General features: G+C 44.8%; 1 protein-coding gene across 1 annotated transcript in view; it reads right to left on the bottom strand.

The window, feature by feature from the left end:
- thrb (thyroid hormone receptor beta) overlaps nt 1–27,018 on the bottom strand; it is a 325,662-nt gene extending 298,644 nt beyond the window's left edge. The window contains exon 1 of the mRNA XM_070880886.1: nt 26,938–27,018. The gene's annotated coding sequence lies outside the window, so the exon portion shown is untranslated. The remainder of the gene's footprint in view (nt 1–26,937) is intronic.
- Nucleotides 27,019–27,271: the final 253 nt, after the last annotated feature.

Here is a 27,271-nt window from a genome sequence, read left to right as displayed (position 1 = left end):
GGGAAATAAAATGGGGGCAGAAGCAAAAGGTAAAAAGGAGATAAGGAAAAGTGGAGGGCAGAGAAATCAAAGGCAAAAATCAAAAAGGGCCACATTACAACATAATTCTAAAAGGACAAAGAGTGTTAAAAATACAAGCCTGAAGGCTCTGTGTCTCAATGCGAGGTGCATTCGTAATAAGGTGGATGAATTAACTGCGTAGATAGCTGTTAACGGATATGATCTAATTGGGATTACGGAGACATGGCTCCAGGGTGACCAAGGCTGGGAACTCAACATCTAGGGGTATTCAATATTCAGGAAGGATAGACAGAAAGGAAAAGGAGGTGGGGTAGCGTTGCTGGTGAAAGAGGAGATTAACGCAATAGTAAGGAAGGACATCAGCTTGGATGATGTGGAATCTGTATGGATAGAGCTGTGGAACTCCAAAGGGCAGAAAACGCTGGTGGGAGTTGTGTACAGACCACCAAACAGTAGTAGTGAGGTTGGGGATGGCATCATACAGAAAATTAGGGATGCATGTAATAAAGGTACAGCAGTTATCATGGGTGACTTTAATCTGCAAAAGATTGGGCTTACCAAACCGGTAGCAATACGGTGGAGGAGGATTTCCTGGAGTGTATAAGGGATGGTTTTCTAGACCAATACATCGAGGAACCAACTAGGGAGCCGGTCATCCTAGACTGGGTGTTGTGTAATGAGAGTGGATTAATTACCAATCTTGTTCTGCGAGGCCCTTTCGGGAAGAGTGACCATAATATGGTAGAATTCTTCATTAAGATGGAGAGTGACACAATTAATTCAGAGACTAGGGTCCTGAACTTAAAGAAAGGTAACATCAATGATATGAGAATGAATTGGCTAGTATAGACTGGCGAATGATACTTAAAGGGTTGACGGTGGATAAGCAATGGCCGACATTTAAAGATTACATGGATGAACTTCAACAATTGTACATCCCTGTCTGGCGTAAAAATAAAACGGGGAAGGTGGCTCAACCGTGGTTAACAAGGGAAATTAGGGATAGTGTTAAATCCAAGGAAGAAGCATATAAATTGGCCAGAAAAAGCAGCAAACCTGAGGACTGGGAGAAATTTAGAATTCAGCAGAGGGGGACAAAGGATTTAATTAGGAGGGGGAAAATATAGAGTATGATAGTAAGCTTGCAGGGAATATAAAAACTGACTGCAAAAGCTTCTATAGATATGTGAAGAGAAAAAAATTAGTGAAGACAAACGTAGGTCTCTTGCAGTCAGAATCAGGTGAATTTATAATGGGGAACAGAGAAATGGCAGACTAACTGAACAAATACTTTGGTCCTGTCTTCACTAAGGAAGACACAAATAACCTTCCGGAAATACTAGAGGACCGAGGGTCTAGCGAGAAGGAGGAACTGAAGGAAATCCTTATTAGTCAGGAAATTGTGTTTGGGAAATTGATGGGACTGAAGGCCGATAAATCCCCAGGGCCTGATAGTCTGCATCCCAGAGTACTTAAGGAAGTGGCCCTAGAAATAGCGGATGCATTGGTGGTCATTTTCCAACATTCTATAGACTCTGGATCAGCTCCTATGGATTGGAGGGTAGCTAATGTAACCCCACTTTTTAAAAAAGGAGGAAGAGAAAATGGAATTATAGACTTGGTTAGCCTGACATCGATAGTGGGGAAAATGTTGGAATCAATTATTAAAGATGTAATAGCAGCGTATTTGGAAAGCAGTGACAGGATCAGTACAAGTCAGCATGGATTTATGAAAGGGAAATCATGCTTGACAAATCTTCTAGAATTTTTTGAGGATGTAACTAGTAGAGTGGAACGGGAGAACCAGTGGATGTGGTGGATTTGGACTTTCAAAAGGCTTTTGACAAGGTTCCACACAAGAGATTAGTGTGCAAAATTAAAGCACATAGTATTGGGGGTAATGTATTGATGTGGATAGAGAACTGGTTGGCAGACAGGAAGCAAAGAGTAGGAATAAACGGGTCCTTTTCAGAATGACAGGCAGTGACTAGTGGGGTACTGCAAGGTTCAGTGCTGGGACCCCAGCTATTTATAATATACATTAATGATTTAGACGAAGGAATTGAATGTAATATCACCAAGTTTGCAGATGACACTAAGCTGAGTGGCAGTGTGAGCTGTGAGGAGGATGCCAAGAGGCTGCAGGGTGACTTGGACAGGTTAGGTGAGTGGGCAAACTCATGGCAGATGCAGTACAATATAGATATAGATAAATATGAGGTTATCCACTTTGGTGGCAAAAACAGGAAGGCAGATTATCTGAATGGTGATAGATTAGGAAAAGGGGTGGTGCAACGAGACCTGGGTGTCATGGTACATCAGATATTTAAAGTTGGCATGCAGGTACAGCAGGCGGTGAAGGCGGCAAATGGCATGTTGGCCTTCATAGCGAGGGGATTTGAGTACAGGAGCAGGGAGGTCTTACTGCAGCTGCACGGGGCCTTGGTGAGGCCACACCTTGAGTATTGTGTGCAGTTTTGGTCTCCTAATCTGAGGAAGGACATTCTTGCTATTGAGGGAGTGCAGCGAAGGTTCACCAGACTGATTTCCAGGATGCCAGGACTGACATATGAAGAAAGACTGGATCGACTCGGCTTATATTCACTGGAATTAGAAGAATGAGGGGGGGATCTCATAGAAACACATAAAATTCTGACGGGATTGGACAGGTTAGATGCAGGAAGAATTTTCCCAATGTTGGTGAAGTCCAGAACCAGGGGTCACAGTCTCAAAGGTAAGGTGTAAGCCATTTAAGACCGAGATGAGGAGAAACTTCTTCACTCAGAGAATTGTTGAGGCCAGTTCGTTTGATATATTCAAAAGGGAGTTCGATGTGGCCCTTACGGCTAAAGGGATCAAGGGGTATGGAGAGAAAGCAGGAATGAGGTACTGAAGTTGCAAAACTGATCAGCCATGATCATATTGAATGGTGGTGCAGGCTCAAAGTGCCAAATGGCCTACTCCTGCACCTATTTTCTATGTTTTTATGACTGATGTTAGGCTAACTGGCCTGCAGTTCCCGTTTTCGCTCTCCCTCCTTTCTTGAATAGCGGGTTACATTTGCTACCATCCAATCTGCTGGGAGCATTCTAGAATCTCGGTAATTTTGGAAGATCACACCCATGCATCCACAATCTCTGCAGCCACCTCTTTTAGAAACCTAGGATCTGGGCCATTAGGTCTAGGGTATGTTTCAGCTTTTTGGGGAAGGGAGTTCCACATTTCCACTCCCCATTGTGTGAAAAATTGCTTTCAAATGCCCCAAGTTCACTTCCAAGTTGCACACCATCATTGACTGAACATATATAGTTGTTTCTTCATTGTCGCCGTCTTAAAATCCTGGTACTCCCTGTCCACCATCATCATCATAGACAGTCCCTCGAATCGAGGATGACTTGCTTCCACGTCAAAAATTCACAGATGTTTCAATGATGGACCTAAAATTCCAGGTCCGAACTAAATCTTGAAGATGCCTGTGCTTGGATTTTTTTTTTTTTTAAAACGTGTGGTGACCGTTGCACACCAGCCACCGCACGGGTTTGACCGAGCTAGGTCTTGGTCCAGTAGCAAGGATTAAACAAGACCACTGGAGACCAGCTCTGCTGTATGGACCTAGTGCGCACACATATCGCAGAGTGGGCTGGCCCGTGCTGCCCCTGGGCCCTCGGCTCTTCTGGGCCCCGAACTCACGCATCTCCTGGGCCCCGATCACGTGTCTCTACAATCTCTCGCCGCTTCTTCGCCGTGACCTCGCCGCTCCTGCTGTACCTGCCCATGCTCCAATCACTGACCTGGACCTTGATGACATCACTCTTCACTGCCGTTGCTCTCCTGCTCTACCACGTGCTGCTCCCTGGAGTGGTACGCTGCCACACTGCTCCTACCACTCCCCGGCCTGCTTGGATGGTGCTCGCAGGCCGGGGACCATACAGACTGCTGGGCTAGGCCGCCACACTACTCCTTCCGCTCCCGGGTCTGCTCCGATGGTGCTCGCATCATTGTGGGTTTGTCCACCAGGACTGTGGGAGCACCATCACACAGAGTGGAGCAGTTCAAGGCGGCACATCCACCATCACCGTCGAGGGCAACTAAGGATGGCCAATAAATGTTAGCCTTGTCAGCGATGCCCACATCCCAAGAATAAATAAAAAAGTCACGGTCTTTGATGATAGATTCCAGAAAATTCCCTACAATTATGTTAAACTGACAGGTCTGTAGTTATCTGCGTTCATCCTCCCTTCTTTATTATATAATGGAGTGACATTTGCAATGTTCCAATGTAAATGTACAGTTCCTGAATTTAGATAGCTTTGGAAAATTATTGTAAAGTCCTTACTCTACAGTATGAAACCATACGAGGTACATTCTGGGGACAAGGTCACTGTGACCTCAACTCTTTATTCACAGGACTCCAAAAACGATGACCCTGCATGGGACCTCCCTTTTTATACCTGTGTGATCAGGTAAGGAGTGTCTTCCACAAGTTCACCCCTTGTGGTCAAGGTGTGCATCTAGGTTGTGTGTATACAGTAATACAGTGGTGTTACATACATGACATCACTGACACCCCCAAAGTCTTACTGGGATCATAGGTTTAGTCTTTCAGGTGGTCTACGCTCCCTCGTGGAGCGCTGCAGTTGGAGCTCTGGTTGTTGGACACTGACGTGAGTGTCTGTCGCCTGTAGTGATTCTGGCCTGTCCGGGCTGACCGCAGGGACTGTGCATTCTTCTGATTGCTCTTGTTGCTCGTTCACTGGTGGTGTTGTGAGCTCCATCTCATGGTCTTCTTCGTGTCGATGCTGAACCTTTTTTTCTAAAACTTGGTCCAGATGCTTACGGCATATCTGACCTTGTTGAGTTTTACCACGATGACCCTATTCCCCTCTTTGTCAATTACAGTGCCCTCAAGCCATTTGGGCCCCATGGCGTGATTGAGGACAAATACAGTATCATTTATTTCGATACATCTGCCCCTCGAATTACGGTCATGGTACTCGTTTTGTGACTTGCGCTTGCCCTCAACTATGTCGGTCATGACTGGGTGAATGAGGGACAACCGAGTTTTGAGTGTCCATTTCATTAGTAGCTCTGCGGGCGGGACCCCCGTGAGCGAGTGCGGTCGGGATCTATAGGCCAGCAGAAGACGCGATAGGCGGCATTGTAGGGAGAGTTCTTGAATCCTGAGCATACCTTGCTTAATGATTTGGACCGCACGTTCTGCCTGGCCACTGGAGGCCGGCTTGAACGCGCAGTCCTGACGTGGTTGATGCCATTGCCCGACATAAACTCTCGAAATTCGTAGTTTGTGAAACATGGGCCATAATCACTAACCAGGATGTCCGGCAAGCCATGGTTACAAAGATCGCACGTAGGCTTTCCACGGTGGTGGATGACGTGCATGAATTCAGAATGATGCACTCGATCTATTTCAAGTACGCATCTACCACAATAAGGAACATCTTTCCCATGAACGGGCCCACGTAGTCAACATGAATGCGTGACCATGGCCACGGGCTGAGCGGGGCCTCCCTGGGGGCATTACCCAGCTGGGCACACGTCATGCACCTGCAAACAGAGTGTTCCAGATCTGAATCAATTCCAGGCCACCAAACGTGTAACCGGGCAATGGCCTTCATCAGCACAATGCCTGGGTGCTCGCTGTGGAGTTCCCTGATCAATGCCACCCTGCCCTTCTGAGGCATAACTACCGGCTGCCCCATAGTAGGCAGTCGGCTTGGATGGAGAGCTCATCCATCGTCTGTGGAACGGTCTGACCTCCTCAGGGCATGCTTCGTGTGCGGGCGCCCAATCCCCAGTCAGGACACATTTCTTAATCAGGGATAGGAGGGGATCTCTGTTTGTCCAGATTTTGATCTGCCGGGCTGTGATGGGGGAGCCTTCGCTGTCAAAGGCATCGACAGCCATGACCATCTCGCCGCTTTGCTCCGCTGCCCCCTCAGTGGTGGCCAGTGGAAGCCTGCTGAGCAAGTCAGTGCAATTTTCAGTACCGGGCCAGTGTGAGAGCCCATCGCTGTATGCGAGCTAATGCGTTGGCATTGACAGCCTTGTTGTCTGACAACAGGGATGTTAATGGCTTGTGGTCCATCTCTAATTCAAACTTCCTACCAAAGAGGTACTGATGCATTTTCTTTTACACCATAGACACATGCAAGCGCTTCCTTCTTGACCATCCCATATCCCCGTTCTGCTTGAGAGCGCGACCCTGGAGGCATAAGCCATAGGTTGTAGTTGACCCTCAGCATTGCCCTGCTGCAACATGCACCCAACCCTATAGGAAGATGAATCACATGTCAGAACCAATTTTTTTTTACAGGGGTCGTACAGAGTCAACAACTTGTTTGAACAAAGTAGGTTTCGTGCCCGATCAAAAGCCCGTTCCTGACAGTCCCCCCAAAACCAATCGCAACCCTTACGCAAGAGCACGTGTAGCAGCTCCAACAACGTGCTCAAGTTCGGCAGAAAGTTCCCGAAATAGTTCAACAGTCCCAGGAATGAAAGCAACTCCGATGTGTTACAGGGTCTGGGTGCTCGTCGAATTGCCTGTTTTGGATTCGGTGGGCCGAATCCCATCTGCAGCAACCCTCCTGCCCAGAAACTCAACCTCAGGAGCTAAGAAGACACATATAGACTTCTTGAGTCGCAGGTCTACACGGTCTAGTCGGCGTAGCACCTCTTCCAGGTTGTGGAGGTGTTCCTCGGTGTCTCGACCCGTGATGAGGATGTCGTCCTGGAATACGATCGTTCCAGGAATGGATTTAAGCAGGCTTTCCATGTTTCGTTGAAGAATCGCGGCCGCTGATCGAATGCCAAACGGGCACCTGTTATAAACGAACAGTCCCTTGTGCATGGTGATGGTGGTCAGTAGTTTAGATTCGTTGGCCAGTTCCTGGGTCATATAGGCTGAAGTGAGGTCCAACTTGGTGAACAGCTTGCCGTCTGCCAGCGTGGCGAAGAGATCCTCCGCTCTCGGGAGCGGGTATTGATCTTGTAGGGACACCCGATTGGTGACCTTGTAGTCGCCACAGATCCTGACAGAGCCATTCGCTTTTAGGACGGGAATGATGGGGCTCGCCCAGTCGTTGAATTCAACAGGCGAGATGATGCCCTCTCTCAACAGCCGGTCCAATTCGCGCTCGATCTTTTCCCGCATCACATACAGCACCGCTCTGGCTTTGTGGTGCACTGGCCTTGCGTCCGGGGTGATGTGTATCACTACTTTAGTGCCTTTGAAAGTCCCGCGCCAGGTTAGAATAGTGAATCGAATTGTTGTAGGACTTGTGAGTACGAACTTCGCTCCACAGATGACATTGCGTGAACATCCTCCCATTTCCAGTTCATCTCGGCTAACCAGCTCCTCCTCAACAGTGCGGGACCATTGCCCGGGACAATCCAGAGCGGCAGCCAATTTACTAACCCATTGTGTGTGACAGCCAACATTGCACTGCCTAGCGCCAAAATGATTTCTTTAGTGTAAGTTCGTAATTGTGTCTCAATACATGCTAATTTGGGTCCACTGGCTTTAAGTGGCCATAGCTTCTCAAATTGCAGAACGCCCATGAGTGACTGGCTGGCCCCAGTGTCCAGCTCCTTACGTACTGGGATACTGTTTAATAAAACCCTCATCATCATTGGTGGCGTTTTGGTGTATGAACTGTGAATATTCGCCACATGGACCCGCTGAACCTCGGCGTCCATCGATTTGCCCCAAAAGTCATCCTGCCTCAAAGAACCCTCTTCTGGTCCATCCGCCTCATATATTAGTCTGGTTGCAGACTTCCTGCACATTCGTGCTAAGTGGCCACTGAGCTTGCAGTTCCTGCAGACAAACTGTTGAAATCTGCAAGATCTAGCTGAGTGTTTTCCCCCACACCTCCAGCATGAGTTAAAGTTTCCATTGTTGGGAACAAAGGGACTATGGCCAGGCATTCCGCGCTGACTGTCCCTTTGACTGCTCTTAAGTACCCTATTAGTGGGTGTCAAATCCCGGGCCGCATTGTCCACTGTGATGGCGTGAAATTCCGTTCAGCCTGCCATTGTCTCTGTTGAAGTCCTACTCTGGGGTCTATTGCTGATTGGGGAGTGTCGGACTGCCCCTGCCTGCCTGCGGGCCTCTGAGTCGTATTGATGATGGTGACTCCCTGATCCATCGCCGCGTTAGAGGTAGAATTGCACGCGTGTATTATTTTCATCTTTCCTCCCCTGCCATGAAAGTTTGAGCTATCAATGCTGCCGCTTCCAAGGTCAAATCCTTGGTCTCAATTAATTTGCGGAAAATTCCCGCATGACCGATGCCCTCGATCAAGAAGTCCATTAGCATCTCCCCCCTGCAGGCATCTGTGAACTCAGAGAGGCTGGCCAAACGCCGGAGGTCCGCTATGAAGTCCGGTATGCTCTGTCCTTCACGTTGTCGGTGGGTGTAGAATCTATGTCGGGCCATATGTATGCTACTCGCCGGTTTGAGGTGCTCCCTGATCAATTTGCTAAGTTCTTCAAAGGTTTTGTCCGCCGGCTTTTCGGGTGCTAGTAAGTCCTTCATGAGCGCGTCAGTCTTTGGTCTGCAGCTGGTCAAAAGATGAGCCCTTCGCTTGTCGGCCGCTGCATCCCCCAGCCATTCTTTCGTAATGAAGCTTTGCTGAAGCCTCTCGACAAAATTGTCCCAGTCTTCCCCAACACAGTACCGTTCCTCTGTGCTACCGGTGGCCATTCTCGTGGGTCGTGAATTCCCGTTTCTCGTCGCCAATGTAGAGTCCTTACTCTACAGCATGAAACCACACGAGGCACATTCTGGGGACAAGGTCACTCTGTGACCTTAACTCTTTACTCACAGGACTCCAAAAACGATGACCCTGCGTGGGACCTCCCTTTTTATACCTGGGGGATCAGGTAAGGAGTGTCTCCCACAAGTTCACCCCTTGTGGTCAAGGTGTGCATCTAGGTGGAGTGTATACAGTAATACAGTGGTGTTACATTGTGGTTACATACATGATAATTATGGCTATTGCATTTGTAATTTCCTCACATTTTTCTTTTGATACGTGGGAGTGGAAACCATCAGGTCTTAGAGATTTAAATCCCATTATTTCTTCATTACCATTTTTTACTTATATATAGTCCAATTATTTATTTATAAGTTCCCCCTTGCCATAGGTATTTCATCTCCTATCTCCACTGTGAAGACAGATACAAACGTACTCATTTAACAAGTCTACCATTTCCTTAATATCCAATGTAATCTTGCCTGCATCAGTCTTTAATGAGCCTACGTTTCCCATTACCACTCAATATATTTATAAAAACTTTTGCTTTTCACTGATATCCCTTGGAAGTTTTTTTTCATATTGCTTTTTGCACCTCATTACTTTCTTTTAATCTCTTTGCTGCTTTTGATAGCAGCCAGTCTGTTGGATTTCTACTTTTCCTTGCATTTGATTAAGCCTTTTCCATTCGCTTGATACTGTCCACATGTACACAGGTGCACACTTGTGTACGCACAACCCACTCCCTCCTTCGAGTAACCAACCCATAAACTAACACGAGCTGCCACGTTTATTCTCCTACCGCAGACTTATCTCCAGAATTTACTGTCAAATTGAAATTAATGCAGTACATAAATCTACCTTGAGCTGCAAAGATTTTCTAATGTCAAAACAATTTGGAAAATTACAAAATATTTGCAATAATTACCCAGCTGTGCAGTCCTTGGATCTCTCTAAAACAGCTCTATGCTCCCATTTTTCTTAATTCAGAAAGTTACCAGAAACTCTAAAGCATTACCAAAATCTTTTAATTCCAACAGTTCCATACTCCATTCTAGCGAAAACAATTTAGCGCATACAACAAATCATCCCAACCATCAACCATCAGAAAAAGTTCAGACAGCACCAAACTGAAAGGGCAAATACCTATCCACCATCATTTGCCTGGAGTCAGGAGCGTGTAGCTCTTGCAGAGATGAGTATTCATACAGGACACTGTTTGACCTCCCAGCAATGCTGGTACCCTTTTAGGAGCTGGGCTGACTGAAACCCATTCAAGAGTCTTTGCTCAAGAGTGTCCATGTGAAGGAGAGAGCATTTGAACTTTGGTTGAAAATCTAACAGTTAATCACTGGCCCAGATGAGTGCTCAAATAGAATAAAAATCTACAGATCAGTTTAATGAAAACCTATAGCTAAGTTTCATAATTAGATCTCAATAACTCATGACCAAGAAAGCTGCAAGTGTGAAATAAAAATGATGTCTTCACAATGCATTCCATTTTTATTACATACATGGATAATAAAATAATTTTAACCTTATTAAAATGAGTTTAATGGTACATTATATTCGACTGCATGATTAGTTCCATTGACATATTTAGTCTATTTTTCCTGTGAATATTGATTGTTCACAGCATTTATATTGTCATTCTAAAGGATTTTCTGTTGTTGATTTTTTAAAAAGCTTATGAAGCAAACAATATTTTTTACAAGAAAATTAACAATGTGATGGCATAAGTTTTTTTTTTAAATACACACACAGGTACACACACCTAATCCCAGAACTGAGGCACAAAATTACAATTGTCTTCCCAAACACATCCCTTCTGAAAAATAGAAGGGCAGGCTAGTCTACATGTTTGAACAATGCAGGAAGGGTTCCAGACTGGACAAGAATTGGTGGAAATGGCATGAGGGAAGTTTCTATCTGCACAGTTGACCCAAAGCCCCACTGACAACTTTTGAGCAACTGGTGTGGGGGAATGATCCCTATAGGTGAGCAATTGAGAGGGCATGCTGGATGCTGCTAGCAGTTGCTGTTTACATCTGCGGCCAGAATTCCTCCTCGGGCACTGCTGTCACTTTATAAGGTAAATTATTAATGAGCAATTTTGCAGTTAGAGACAATCATATTAAAGTAAAGTGTTAGCGGTGCATTACTTTCCTTTATGGTTTGTTTGTCATGTAGCAGACTTATATTAATGACTAAGATAGCACAATAGAGAGCCGATGAGACAAAGATTTGTGGCATAGAGGAGTTTAGACGGGAGCATAAAATTACAAAAAAAAAATAGAATGATTTTCATTTATATTGTACCTTTCACAAACAGCAGACGTCCCAAAGCACCTTACAGACGAAGAGGTGCTTCTGGAAATGTAGTCACTGTTGTAATGTAGGAAACACGGCAATCAATTTGTGCACAGCAAGCTCCCACAAACAGCAATGTGATAATGACCAGATGTCAGATGAGGGGAAATTTAGAAATCTAAAGAGAAAGTCAAGGCAATAGAGTAGTGTATCAATCTGGGTAAAGAAAAGCAGGAAGGGACAGGGAGTTTAACAAAGGTAAAAGTGCATCAGCAAATAAGTTGATAGCAGGGAATTATGGTAAAAAATTTAAATTAAAGGCTCTTTATCTGAATGCATGAAGCATTTGTAACAAGATAGATGAACTAGTGGCACAAATACAGTTAAATTGGTAGATTAACAGTGGCAAACATTTAAAGAAATATTTCAAATTTCTCAACAAATACACATCCCATTGACAAAATAAAAATGCCAGGGAAAAAGTGATCCATCCGTGGCTAAATAAAGGAGTAAAGGATAGTATTAAATTAAAAGAGGCTTATAATGTTGCAAAGAATAGCAGTAAGCCTGAGGATTGGGAGAGTTCAAGAAACCAGCAAAGGATGACCAAAAAATTGATAAAAAGGGAAGATATAGAAAGAGATTAAATTAGCAAGAAATATAAAAACAAGTATGTAAAAAGGAAGAGAGTAACAAAAGTAAACTTGGGTCCCTTAGAGGCTGAGACAAGAGAAATTAAGTTAATCTAGGGGTTAAGTCATGGCAGGAGAGCTCGGACACGTGTCATGCTCCTCCTGTGCTATGTGGGAACTCAGGGACGCTTCTAGTGTCCCTGATGATTACATGTACGGGAAGTGTATCCTGCATTGCGGCACTGGATCTGTGGGTGGATTCACTCTGGAGCATCAGTGATGCTGAGGATGCCGTGAATAGCACGTTTAGGGAGTTGGTCATACCGCAGGTAAAGGTTACACAGACAGATAGGGAAGAGGTGACCAGCAGGAAGAGCAGTGGAAGGAAGGTAGTGCAGGGGTCCCCTGCGGTCATCCCCCTACAAAACAGATACACCATTTTGGCTACTGTTGGGGGGAGCGCAGCAGCAACCAAGCTCATGGCACCGTGGGTGACTTTGCTGCACAGGAGGGCAGGAAAAAGAGTTGGAGAGTTATAGTGGTAGGGGATTCTATTGTAAGGGGAATAGATCGAAGTTTCTGCTGCCGCAATCGTGACTCCAGGATGGTATGTTGCCTCCCGGGTGCAAGGGTCAAGGATGTCTCAGAACAGCTGCAGGACATTTTGGAAGGGGGAGGGTGAACAGCCAGTTTTCGTGGCGCATATAGGTACCAACGATATTGGTAAAAACGGGATGAGGTCCTACAAGTTTAATTTAGGGAGCTAGGAGTTAAATTAAAAAGTAGGACCTGAAAGGTAGTAATCTCAGGATTGCTACCAGTGCCATGTGCTAGTCAGAGTAGGAATTGCAGGATAGCTCAGATGAATGTGTGACTTGAGGATTGGTGCAGAAGGGAGGGATTCAAATTCCTGAGACATTGGAACCGGTTCTGGGGGAAGTGAGACCAGTACAAACCAGACGGTCTGCACCTGGGCAGGACCAGAACCAATGTCCTAGGGGGCGTATTTGCTAGTGCTGTTGGGGAGGGGGTTAAACTAATATGGCAGGAGAATGGGAACCTATGCAGGGAGACAGAGGGAAGTAGAATGGGGACAGAAGCAAAAGATAGAAAGAAGAAAAGTAAAAGTGGAGGGCAGAGAAACCCAAGGCAAAAATCAAAAAGGGGCACATTACAGCAAAATTCTAAAGGGACAAAGTGTGTTAAAAAGACAAGCCTGAAGGCTCTGTGCCTCAATGCCAGGAGTATTCGTAATAAGGTGGGTGAATTAACTGCACAGGCAGCAATTAACGAATATGATATAATTGGCATCACGGAGAAATGGCTCCAGGGTGACCAAGGCTGGGAACTCAACATTCAGGAAGGATAGACAAAAAGGAAAAGGAGGTGGGGTAGCGTTGCTGGTTAAAGAGGAAATTAACGCAATAGTAAGGAAGGACGTTAGCTTGGATGATGTGGAATCTGTATCGGTGGAGCTGCGGAATATCAAAGGGCAGAAAACGCTAGTGGGAGTTGTGCACAGACCACCAAACAGAAGTAGTGAGGTTGGGGACAGCATGAAACAAGAAATTAGGGATGTGTGCAATAAAGGTACAGCAGTTATCATGGGCGACTTTAATCTACATATAGATTGGGCTAACCAAACTGGTGGCAATATGGTGGAGGAGGATTTCCTGGATTGTAATAGGGATGGTTTTCTAGACCAATATATCGAGGAACCAACTAGAGGGCTGGCCATCCTAGACTGGGTGATGTGTAATGAGAAAGGACTAATTAGCAATCTTGTTGTGCGAGGCCCCTTTGGGATGAGTAACCATAATATGGTAGAATTCTTTATTAAGATGGAGAGTGACACAGTTAATTCAGAGTCTAGGGTCCTGAACTTAAGGAAAGGTAACTTTGATGGTATGAGACATGAATTGGCTAGAAGAGACTGGCAAATGATACTTAAAGGGTTGACGGTAGATAGGCAATGGCAAACACTTAAAAATCACATGGATGTACTTCAACAATTGTACATCCCTGTCTGGAGTAAAAATAAAACGGGGAAGGTGGCTCAACCATGGCTAACAAGGGAAATTAAGGATAGTGTTAAATCCAAGGAAGAGGCATATAAATTGGCCAGAAAAAGCAGCAAACCCGAGGACTGGGAGAAATTTAGAATTCAGCAGAGGAGGACAAAGGTTTAATTAGGTGGGGGAAAATAGAGTATGAGAGGAAGCTTGCTGGGAACATAAAAACTGATTGCAAAAGCTTCTACAGATATGTGAAGAGAAAAAGATTAGTGAAGATAAACGTAGTCAGATTCAGGTGAATTTATAATGGGGAACAAGGAAATGGCAGATCAGTTGAACATATACTTTGGTTCTGACTTCATGAAGGAAGACACAAATAACCTTCCGGAAATACTAGGAGACCGAGGATCTAGTGAGGAGGAGGAACTGAAGGATATCCTTATTAGGCGAGAAATTGTGTTTGGGAAATTGATGGGATTGAAGGTCGATAAATCTCCAAGGCCTGATAGTCTGCATCCCAGAGTACTTAAGGAAGTGGTCCTAGAAATAGTGGATGCAATGGTGATCATTTTCCAACAGTCTATCGACTCTGGATCAGTTCCTCTGGACTGGAAGATAGCTAATGTTACACCACTTTTTAAAAAAGGAGAAAGAAAATGGGTAATTATAGACCGGTTAGCCTGACATTAGTGGGGAAAATGTTGGAATCAATTATTAAAGATGAAATAGCAGCACATTTGGAAAGCAGTGACAGAATCAGTCCAAGTCAGCATGGATTTATGAAAGGGAAATCATGCTTGACAAATCTTCTAGAATTTTTTGAGGATGTAACTAGTAGAGTGGACAAGGGAGAACCAGTGGATGTGGTGTATTTGGACTTTCAAAAGGCTTTTGATAAGGTCCCACACGAGAGATTGGTGTGCAAAATTAAAGCACATGGCATTGGGGGTAATGTACTGATGTGGATAGAGAACTGGTTGGCAGACAGGAAACAGAGAGTCAGGATAAACAGGTCCTTTTCAGAATGGCAGGCAGTGACTAGTGGGGTGCCGCTGGGCTCAGTGCTGGGATCCCAGCTATTTACAATATACATTAATGATTTAGATGAATGAATTGAGTGTAATATCTCCAAGTTTGCAGATGACACTAAACTGGGTGGTGGTGTGAGCTGTGAAGGGGACGCTAAGAGGCTGCAGGGTGACTTGGACAGGTTAGGTGAGTGGGCAAATGCATGGCAGATGTAGTATAATGTGGATAAATGTGAGGTTATCCACTATGGGGGCAAAAACACGAAGGCAGAATATTATCTGAATGGCGACAGATTAGGAAAAGGAGGTGCAACGAGACCTGGGTGTCATGGTACATCAATCATTGAAAGTTGGCATGCAGGTACAGCAGGTGGTGAAGGCGGCAAATGGTATGTTGGCCTTCATAGCTAGGGGATTTGAGTATAGGAGCAGGGAGGTCTTACTGCAGATGTACAGAGCCTTGGTGAGGCCTCACCCGGAATAGTGTGTTCAGTTTTGGTCTCCTAATCTGAGGAAGGGCATTCTTGCTATTGAGGGAGTACAGCGAAGGTTTACCAGACTGATTCCCGGGATGGCAGGACTGACATATGAGGAGAGACTGGATCAACTGGGCCTGTATTCACTGGAGTTTAGAAGGATGAGAGGGGATCACATAGAAACATAAAATTCTGATGGGACTGGACAGGTTAGATGCAGGAAGAATGTTCCCGATGTTGGGGAAGTCCAGAACCAGGGGACACAATCTAAGGATAAGGGGTAGGCCATTTAGGACTGAGATGAGGAGAAACTTCTTCTCTCAGAGTTGTTTATGGTGGAGAATTCCACAGGTTGAGTTTTTGATGCCAGTTCATTGGATATATTCAAGAGAGAGTTAGATATGGCCCTTACGGCTAAACGGATCAAGGGGTATGGAGAGAAAGCAGGAAAGGGGTACTGAGGTGAATGATCAGCCATGATCTTATTGAATGGTGGTGCAGGCTCGAAGGGCTGAATGGCCTACTCCTGCACCTATTTTCTATGTTTCTATAATGGGGAATAAGGAAATGGCAGAGACGTTATACAAAATATTTATTTTATGTCTTCACAGTCAAAGGCACAAAAAGCATATCAAAAATAGTGGGTAACCGAGGGAATTTTCCCCTGGTAGCACTTCGTCCATTTTCAGCGGCCGTTAACCAGTCACTGGCAACTCTCAAGGAGGCCAAAAATGTTGCCCCCTTGGTGTTCTTATACCTGAATCAGAGAGTTAACATGCAGATACAGCAAGCAATTAGGAAGGCAAATGGCATGTTAGCCTTTATTGCAAGGGGGTTGGAGTACAAGAGTAAGGAAGTCTTGCTACAATTGTGCAGGGCTTTGGTGTCCTTATTGAAGGAAGAATATACTTCCCTTCGAGGCGGTGCAACGAAGATTCACTAGATTGCTTCTTGGATAAGAGGAAGAGAGATTGAGTAGATTGGGCCTATACTCTCTGGAGTTTAAAAGGTAATCTCATTGAAACACAAGATTCTGAGGGGGATTGACAAGGCAGATGCGGAGAGGTTGTTTCCGCTTGCTGGAGAGTCTAGAACTGGGGGACAGTGGGGGTGGGGGGGGCGGCGAGGACATAGTCTCAGGGTAAGAGGTCACACATTTACGATTGAGATGAGGAGGAATTTCTTCACTGAGGGAAGTGAATCTTTTAAAATCTCTACCCAAAAGGGCTGTAGATCCTGAGTCACAGTATATTAGAGGCTGAGGTAATCAAGGAATACGGGGATTGGGCGGGAAAATGGAGCAGAGGTCGAAGATCAGCCAGGATATTGAATGGTGGAGCAGGCTGGAGGGACCGTATGGCCTACTTTTGCTCCTAATTCTTATATGTTATGTTGAATTTACCCTTTCCACAATCTTCCCAACCCGGCTTCATTAGTTTAAATCCCTACCTACCGCCCGAGCTATTCGATTTATCAGGACACTGGTCCCAACCTGGTTTAATCGGAGTCCATCCCAACAGAACAGTTCTCTCTTTCCCCAGTACTGGTGCCAGCTCCCCATGAATTGAAAACCGTGCCTCCCACACCACTCTTTTAGCCACGCATTTAACTGTCAAATCTGCTTGTCCCTATGCCAATTTGCGTGTGGCTCAGGTAACAATCCAAAGATTATTACTTTTAAGGTTCTGAGTTTTAATTTCAATCCTAGCTCCTCAAAGTCCCTCAGCAGAGCCTCTATCCTAGTTCTACCTATGCCATTGGTTCCTACGTGGACGGCAACAACTAGATCTCCCCCCACCCCCACTCCCAAGTTCTTCTCCAGCCGCAAAGAGATATCCTTCATGCGGGCACCGGGCAGGCAACACATCCTTTGGAACTCCCGGTCGCGGCTGCAGAGAACAGTATCTAACCCCCCCAGATTATACTTTCCCCTACCACTACAACATTCCTTTTGACTCCCCCCCACTTGAATGGCCTCCTGTACCACGATGCCGTGGTCAGTTTACTCATCCACCCTGCAGACTTTGCCCTCATCCACAAAGACAGCAGAACCTCATACCTGTTAGATAAGGGCAAAGACCGAGGGTCCTCCAGCACTGCACCTGGGGTCCCCTTACTTGCCTGAGTTGCAGTCACACCCTCCTGTCCCTGATCACTAACCAGGCCTGTAGCACTACCTAGCCTGGATCAAAGTGCCCAAGTAATTCCCTCCCTCCCCACCACTCACCCCCACACCTCCCTGAAGCCCTGCAATGTCCGCACCTCAGACTCCAGCTCAACAACTCCGAGCTGAAGTTCCTTGAGATCACTAAAATGCGGTAGTCAGGTACAAAAATAATCAAAAAGGCTAATGAATGTTAGCTGGAAGGCTCGAATATAAAGGGGAAGAAGTTTTGCTGCAGCTTTGCAAAGCCCTGGTAAGACCATATCTGGAGTATTTTATTCGGTTCTGGGCCCGGCAGCTTAGCAAGGTTATACTGGCCTTAGAAGGAATACAGCGCAAATTCACCAGAATGTTACCAGGACTTCCAAGAGTTAAATTATGAGGAGATTTCACAAACTAGGCTTGTATTTCCTGGAATATAGAAGGTTAAGGGATGATTTGATTTAGGATTCTAAAAGGAATGGATAGGGTACATAGGGTACATAGAGAGAACCATTTTCCACTAGTGGGAGAGCCTAGAAAAGGGAGACATAACCTTAAATTCAGAGCCAGGCCATTCAGAAGGGAAGTTAGGAAACACTCCTTCACACAAAGGGTGGTAGAAATGTGGAAGTCTCTCCCACAAAAAGCAGCAGATGCTAGCCAATTAATAATTTTAAATCGGAGATAGATTTTTGCTAGTCAAGGGTAATAAGGGATATGGAGTCAAGGGTTGTGGATGAAATTAGGATTCAGATCAGCCATGATCTCGCTGAATGGCAGAACATGATCGATGGGCTGAATGGCAAAAAATGATCGACGGGCTGAATGGCCTACTCCTGTTCCTATGTTGTGCTAGTTAATCTACTGGTGCATAGTCTAGGTTCAGAAATAAAAGTACAGTATTCTGAAAAGCTTTCAGAAAGGAAGCTGACTTACAATTTTGAGTCTTCATATTGTGAATGAAGTTTAGCTCTCCAACACCCAAGAATCACACATACATGATGTTTAGAAATATATAGAAAGGTATTTTTTTAAATATTGGAGAGCAAAAATATTTAATATTCCTTATGTGAAGTGAATAAATACATTTGAAAGAGTCAAAAACAGAGTGACTACAATGAACCGACTTTACCACAATGATAAAAATATTTTTGACCAAAATTAAGTGAAGGCATACCAAAAAAACAAAATAATAATTGCTAACAGCACTGACGTTTCACCATAACATGCTCTCCAAATAAATAGCTTCCCACTTAGGCAAAGCACAGGTGGTTCTCATATTTTCTTTTTACTGTGGAATAATCTAAACCTCAGATTATTCCACAGTGAAAAGAAAATATGAGAACCACCTGTTGCCTTGCCTACTGCGACATTACTTGCAATTGATCAGAATTTTGTAATAACTTAGACTTCTGAGAAAATCCTACACAATGCTACATACACAAACAAGTAAAGATTTTTGGCACCCTCGCTCCATTCAAAGATACGATTGAAGACTTTGCATCTATTTTATTTTAACAGGTTCTTAAATAAATCAAAGCAACTGATTTTTTTTTGAGTTCAGCATGAACAGAAATATTTCTGAACCCACTGTTTACATTGCATTATATCTGCCATTGTAAGGAAGTCTTATGCATTAATTGAATAAATTCTGTTAAGTTGGTTTTATTTAAATGACTTTGACGTTCAAGAATGACAGTGTTTTTAAAACTCTTAAGCATGTTGTGTTTGTTCAACCAAAAGATGAGATTTCTCTCAATGTTACAGTATACAGCAAAATAAATTAATTTTACAATTTTTTCCCCCACAGTGAATTAATAAAGAGTTGCTAACAATGCACAAGTCAAGCATCTTAAATAGATTACCTTGGAATATATCACACCTTACTGGATATACACTAGTGGTTTACAGGTCTCCCATGCTAGTATATGAGAGACCTGATTCCCAAGAGCTGCTGTGCATTTTCTCTGCTGTTCTGATGAAAAGCCAAAATGCATGCAGATTTACTTTTCTCTCTGTCTTTGGGCTCACAAATTTAGGCTGACACTCCAGTGCTGCACTGTCAGAGGTGCCGTCTTTCAGAAGAGATGTTAAACAGATGTCCCATCTGCTCTCGCAGGTGGCCATAAAAGATCCCATGGCACTATTTTGAAGAAGAGCAGGGAAGTTATCCCCAGTGCTCTTCCCAATATTTATCCCTCAAATCAACTTCACTAAAACAAATTGTCTGGTCATTATCACATTGCTATTTGTGGGAGCTTGCTGTGCACAAATTGGCTGCCGCATTGCCTACATTACAGCAGTGACTACATTTCCAAAGTACTGCATTGTCTGTAAAGCACTTTGGGACATTGCGAGATCATAGAAACATAGAAAATAGGTGCAGGAGTAGGCCATTCGGCCCTTCGTGCCTACATCACCATTCAATATGATCATGGCTGATCATTCAATTTCAGTACCCCATTCCTGCTTTCTCTCCATACCCCTTTAGCCGTAAGGGCCACATCTAACTCCCTTTTGAATATATCTAACGAACCAGCCTCAACAACTTTCTGTGGTAGAGAATTCCACAGGTTCACAATTCTCAGTGAAGAAGTTTCACCTCATCTTGGTCCTTACTCCTTATCCTTAGACTGTGACCCCTTGTTCTGGACTTCCCAAACATCGGGAATATTCTTCCTGCATCTAACCTGTCCAATTCCGTCAGAATTTTCTATGTTTCTATGAGATCTCCTCTCATTCTTCTAAATTCCAGTGAATATAAGCCTAGTCAATCCAGCCTTTCTTCATATGTCAGTCCTGCCATCCCAGGAATCAGTCTGGTGAACCTTCGCTGCACTCCCTCAATAGCAAGAATGTCCTTCCTCAGATTAGGAGACGAAAACTGCACACAATACTCAAGGTGTGGTCTCACCAAGGCCCTGTACAACTGCAGTAAGACCTCCCTGCTCCTATACTCAAATCCCCTCGCTTTGAAGGCCAGCATGCCATTTGCTTTCTTTACTGCCTGCTGTACCTACATGCCTACCTTCAATGACTGATGTACCATGACACCCAGGTCGCGTTGCATCTCCCCTTTTCCGAATCTGTCACCATTCGGATAATAAGCTGCCTTCCTTTTTTGCCACCAAAGTGTATAACCTCACACTTATCCACATTATATTGCATCTGTCCATTCACCTAACCTTTCCAAGTCACCCTGCAGCTTCCGAGCTCGCACTGCCACCCAGCTTAGTGTCATCTGCAAACTTGGAGATATTACATTCAATTCCTTCATCTAAATCATTAATGTATATTGTAAATAGCTGGGGTCCCAGCACTGAACCTTGTGGCACCCCACGAGTCACTGCTCCCATTCTGAAAAGGACCATTTATTCCTACTCTTTGCTTCCTGTCTGCCAACCTGTTCTCTATTCACGTCAATACATTACCCTCAATATCATTTGCCTTAATTTTGCACACTAAGCCTTTTGAACGTCCAAAAAAGCCACATCCACTGGTTCTCCCTTATCCACTCTACTAGTTACATCCTCAAAAAATTCTAGAAGATCTGTCAAGCATGATTTCCCTTTCATAAATCTATGCTGACTTGGACTGATCCTGTCACTGCTTTCCAAATGCGCTGCTATTACATCTTTAATAATTGATTCCAGCATTTTCCCCACCACCAATGCCAGGCTAACCGGTCTATAATTCTCTGTTTTCTCTCTCCTTCCTTTTTTAAAAAGTGGGCTTACATTAGCTACCCTCCAATCCATAGGAACTGAACCAGAGTCCATGGAATGTTGGAAAATGATCACCAATGCATCTACTATTTCTAGGGCTACTTCCTTAGGTACTCTGGGATGCAGACTATCAGGCCCTGGGAATTTATCGGCCTTCAGTCCCTTCAATTTCCGTAACACCATTTCCTGACTAATAAGGATTTCCCTCAGTTCCCCCTTCTCGCTAGACCCTCGGTCCCCTAGTATTTTCGGGAGGTTAGTCGTGTCTTCCTTAGTGAAAGGCACTATTTAAATGCAAGTCTTTTTTTAATAGTCAGAGGCAGCCACCCTGTGTTTTTTTTTTTTAATTTTAGGTTGTTCAACTTCTCTCCCTTTCTCCTCACTGCACTCAATTTTAATCTCATTTTCCAAAGCACCCCAGTGCCAATAACGGGTACTATAATCATAACTCTACATTTCCAACACAGATCTCTGGACTAGAGCACTATCAACCCAGTTATGCTCAACACAGGATATGACAATGACCTTTAAAAGTAACAAAATTACACCACATCTCCTGTGATGGGTCCGTAAGTGCACCATGTGGTGAACCACACAACACACAGCAAAAAAGCCTTGGCTTGGTCTCCACTCTACCCTGAGTTAGCTTTCGGCTAGGTAGCAGTGGGACTGGGTCTAGTGCCCCAGCGAGGAAAGGCTGTCATCCAGAATTTTTGCTCCTGACTGTCATGAAGCATGATTATCCATTACAACATCAACATGCATGCTGCAAAAATTAGAATATAAAATCTCCGATTGCACTCAGAAAAAAAAAATTATACTTAAAAAAAAAAACGCCACTTGGACAAGCACCAGTAGATTGGCAGCATCACAAGCTTAAGAAAAAAGGAGAGAATTTCAGGAGAGGGCAGAGAGCCTTACCCCTAGCTGCAGCAATATGCCTTCCACAACAGTTCATAATTTGTTTCACACATCTTCATAGTGTTGTCTCTAGAAGAATGTGGCATAATCAAAATAATTGAACTCTGATAAGCGCCAACAGTATGACTTCCATCCAAACTTAGATTTTGTCTGTTATTGTGAGCTATACTCTTGGCGCGAATCCATGACATCACTCTTATCTGGAAGGAGGATAGCATGCCAGGGGATTTCAGAGACGCCATAATCATGACCATCTTCAAGAAAGGTGACAAGTCCGATGTGCGGTAGTTAGAGGAGTTTGCCCGCCGTCTACCGCAGGGAAAATTATCGCAAGAATCCTACTCAACCGTACCTCCCAGTGGCTGAAGAGCTCCTCCCAGAGTCGCAATGTGGATTCCACCCAATGAGATGCACAACGGACATGATCTTCACCATGCGACAAATCCAAAAAAAGAGCAGGGAGCAGCATCAACCTCTGTACATGGCTTTCTTTGATCTCACAAAGGCCTTTGACTCGGTCAACCGTGAGGGATTATGGAGTGTCCTTCTCAAATTCGGCTGTCCTCAAAAATTTGTCACCATCCTCCGCCTGCTTCACAATGACATGCAAGCCGTGATTCCTACCAATGGATCCACCACAGACCGGGGTCAAGCTAGGCTGACATCGCACCAACACTCTTCTCAATCTTCCTCACTGCAATGCTTCATCTCACCTTTAACAAGCTCTCCACTGGAGTGTAGTTAATCTACAGGACAAGCGGGAAAATGTTCAACCTCCGTCGCCTCCAGTCCAGATCCAAGGTTATTCCAACCTCCGTCACTGAATTACAGTATGCAGACGATGCTTGCGTTTGTGCACACTCGGAGACCGAACTGTAAACCATTGTCGACACCTTCACTGAAGCGTACAAGAGTCTGGGCCTTACATTAAACATCCATGAGACAAATGTTCTCTACCAACCTGCCCCTGCCACACAGTACTGCTCCACGATTATCAAGATCTATGATGAGACCTTGGATAATGTGGACCACTTGCCATACCTTGGGAGCTTACTATTAGCAAGGGCCGACACCGCCTCCAGTGTGCCAGTGCAGCCTTTGACCTTCTGAGGAAAAGAGTATTTGAAGACCAGGATCTCAAACCCGGCATCAAGCTCATGGTCTACAGAGCAGTAGTGATACCCGCCCTCCTATATGCTTCAGAGACATGAACTATGTACAATAGGCACCTCAAAAGGAGTACCACCAACGTTGCCTCCGCAATATCCTGCAAATTCATTGGCAAGATAGGCGCACCACCAGTGTTCTCTCTCAGGCCAACATCGAGGCATTGACCATGGTCAATCAGCTCCGATGGACGGACCACATTGTCCACATGCCAGATACTGGACTCCTGAAACAAGCACTCTACTCCAAGCTACGACACGGCAAGCGAGTTCAGGGGTGCAGAGAAGACGCTTCAAGGACACCCTGAAAGCCTCCTTGAAAAAATGTAACATCCCCACCGACTCTTGGGAATCTCTGGCCCAAGACCACCCAAAGTGGAGGAAAAGCATCCGAGAAGGCACCGGACACATCGAGTCTCTTCGTCAAGAGCATGCAGAAGCCAAGCATAAACAGCGGAATAAGCATACGACAAATCAAGCACCCCACCCACCCATCCCTCTAACCACCATCTGCCCCACCTGTGATAGAGACTGTAGATCCTGCATTGGTCTCATCAGTCACCTTAGAACTCATTTTAGTGTGGAAGCAAATCATCCTCGACTCCGGGGGACTGCCTAAGGATGAAGATACTCTAGGGTAAACTACCAAAGTTTACAGGCCTGTCACTGGTGGTGGGAGTAATGTTGAGGCGATCAATTATCACAACACTAAAGCATATTGGGACAAGCACGAGGGAATATACAAATAAAAACATTACACAGTATAGGCTAAATGACGACAATGATATGTTCTTATTCAAGAAGCCTTGCTTCAGTTGCCAGCTTCCAGTATTAACAATTTGCATATATAGATCACACCTTCACATAGAAAAACATCCCACAGCATTTCATAAGTGCAAACTGACAAAAATGGATTGCAAGATCAAAAAGGTAGACAGTAAAGAGAAATAGGGTTTAGGGAGTGAATGCCAGAGCGTGGAACAGAGGTGGCACAGCTGTCCACTATGATGTGAAGGGGAGGAGGAATGCATAAGAGGCATGGAGAGTGCAGGTGGTGGTGGGCGGTGTTGAACTCGAGAGGTTACAGAGCTAGGGAGGGATGAGGGCATGAAGGGGTTTAAACACTAAGATGAGAATTTTAAATTGGAGGCATTGAGGGACTGGGAGCCAATGTAGGTCAGTAAAGACAATGGTGATAGTTAAGTGGGACTTAGTGGAGATTGGATACTGGTCACAGAATTGTGCATGACCTGAAGTTTACAGAGCATGGAGGATGGGAAGTCGGCCATGAGAGCACTGGAAGAGTCGACTCTGGAGCAGCACTTTATTTATACCAATGTCATTAGTATATCAAAAGGGGAAAACTGCTTTCAAAACCAAAACTACAGTCCTTAGTTTACCAGAGATCCAGCTTTGTACAGAGCTCGCTCTTACCTCTGGAAACAGATAGAATTCACTGTCTGAATTACTTCATGTATTACACACACTTAGTTTAACTACTAAAAATGCTGAAAGATATAACAAAAAAAACTTGCATTTATATAGCACCTCTCACAACTTCAGGACGTCCTAAAGCATTTTACTGCCAATGTAGTCATGTTGTAATGAGGTAGCCAAATTGCTCACAGCAAGGTCACACACAGTAATGAGATAAATGCTCAGATATTAACCCAGATTTTGCGGTCAGCGGCAAATGAACAGCATGAGCAGTCTCTTACACTTTCTATGGGCTTTTGCACTGCAACTTCAGGGTATTCGAGAGCCAAATTAGTGCGAGAGCCAAAATAGCATGACACCCTCTACAGGGGATCTGGGACTTATGTAAACAGGGCAAGCATCTGTGTATCGTCTTAACCAATCAGATTGAAGAATCCTTACTGAGACATGCAGAATCTGAACCAGGACATGCATGTTAGAATATTTACTTCAGTGCCAAATCATTTACAGAAAGCGAAAGAAAGAGGGAAAATGGGATTGAGAGATACAAGACAAAATGAAAAATTATTTTTGATTTTTTTAAATCTCTCAATAATTAAAATTGGAATGAGACTCCACACTTTGAAAAGTACATTTTCAATGCCAAAGAGGTTGTTTGCCAGTAATTAAGACTTATCAGGCCATTAAAAATTCACTTACACTTGAATGGACAAGTCCCAACTTTTTCTGACCTGATTAATAGGTATTTAGTGGCTAAGTACCACAAATTCACACCCTTCCACGTATGTGAATGCCAGTCTCTGAGATACTGGAGTAGCAAAGCTTGTGGAGGAGTAAGGCAACACAGAGAGCAACTTCCCAATTTCCCTGTTTAACTGTGCATGTGCGGTCGCTGGAAGTTGCTGTCTGATTTACTTTCTTTTTTTCTCCTTGTCTCTAAGGGCAGTTGGTTATTATCCCGCCATTCACTCTCTATCTTGACAAATGTTTTTCTAACCCCTGGTATTACCATTTGAATTTGGGCCATTATCCCTTTTGTCTCTCGAATCTCTCCTGTCTTCAACCCCATCACAGACCTTCCCTTTAGTTCTTCCCCTCCCCCTTTCAGTGCTGGTAAGAATCTGTTCTTTCCGAACACTCTCCAGTTCTGACAAAGGGTCATCGCCCCGAGACGTTTACTCTTTCTCTCCACAGATGCTGTCTGACCAGCTGAGATTTCCGGCATCTTCTGTTTTTATTGTCTGATTTACTCCTTAGTAACGTTGAGCGCAGATACCCTCACCGTTATTTATACGGCAAAATCCGGGCCAATCTGTTTTAGTGGTGTTGGTTGAGCGATAAATCTCGACCACGACATTGAGAACTTCCCTGTTCTTTTACGAGTAGTGCCGTGGTATTTTTATGCCCAGCCGAGAGATTTAATGTCTCGTATGAAAACCTTCACCTCGGATAGGGTAGCACTGCCTCAGTACTGTACTAAAGTGTCAGCCTAGGTTTTGTGCTCAAATCTCTGGAGTAGGAATTGAACCCTGAACCTTCTAAATCAGAGTCAAGAGTGTTACCACTGAGCCAAGGCAAACAATGGTCGTTTATTTTGGCAAATCATCGAAGTCAACAATGAATAATAGCACTCAAAAAGAACAAAAATATTGAAAATACCAAATACTCATTTGCGAAGGGACTAAGTTCAAAGCGACCTCTATTCCAATCAATGAAAAGTTGTACTACCGCAAAATATGATACATGTATTTGGCCTGTGCCCGCTTTATTCTGGCGAATTATTTGCTACATGTCTCTACCTTTCAGCATCGCGCATACTAATCCAAATCACAGAACACGCGTAAAGACTGCATTTATCTACTTGCTACACGTAAAATAAGCGTCAGTCATCACGCCACTATTGAAAAATGAGCAGAACCCGCGTCTCAGTTGAGCTTAAAGAATGTGGCGAGAGTGCCAGCCCTGCACAGGGCGCAATCTCTCCCTCAGGACTGGGGCTTTCAACCCACCGAAAACTCAACGGTTAATAAACGGAGCGCGCCAACTCGACCATCTGTTAAACGCTCCGCCGAAACACCTGGAAATGTCCAAATGTTGTAAATTGCAGTAACATTCAAAGTCAAACCCTTCCAAGTGTACAGACGCGCTTCTCCTCCAATGTTGCAGAGGGAACTGTTTCCATAAACTTGCCATTGCACAAACTGTACCGCGACACACGACATGCAGGACATTCCCGAAACGTAGCTTGTCACCGGCGACGTGTCATTTTCACCAAGTACTTACATGGAGCAGGTTACATCAGGATTTTTCGAAGAAATCCATCTCTCAAATTCCCCGACACCCAGCGACAGTCCCGGGTTGATTTGTGAGGGAGTTTCCTTTGGGGCAGGAGAGGGCGGACAGCATGTCAACAATCAAACCGCTTTCAGAAACATCAAAAGGCCCTCAGCCAGTGAGGGGCAGGGGCGGGCCAGGCCCAGTGAGGTGCGGGGGCGGGCCCAGTGAGGGGCGGGGCGGGGCGGGCCAGGCCCAGTGAGAGGCGGGGCCGGGCCCAGTGAGGGGCGGGGCGGGCCAGGCCCAGTGAGAGGCGGGGCCGGGCCTGGCCCAGAGAGAGGCC

Source organism: Pristiophorus japonicus, chromosome 5 (assembly GCF_044704955.1).
Source record: "Pristiophorus japonicus isolate sPriJap1 chromosome 5, sPriJap1.hap1, whole genome shotgun sequence".
In the NCBI taxonomy this organism is placed as follows: Eukaryota; Metazoa; Chordata; class Chondrichthyes; family Pristiophoridae; genus Pristiophorus; species Pristiophorus japonicus.
The sequence above is the reverse complement of the archived record's forward strand: the minus strand, read 5'-3'. Positions and strand labels throughout refer to the sequence as shown.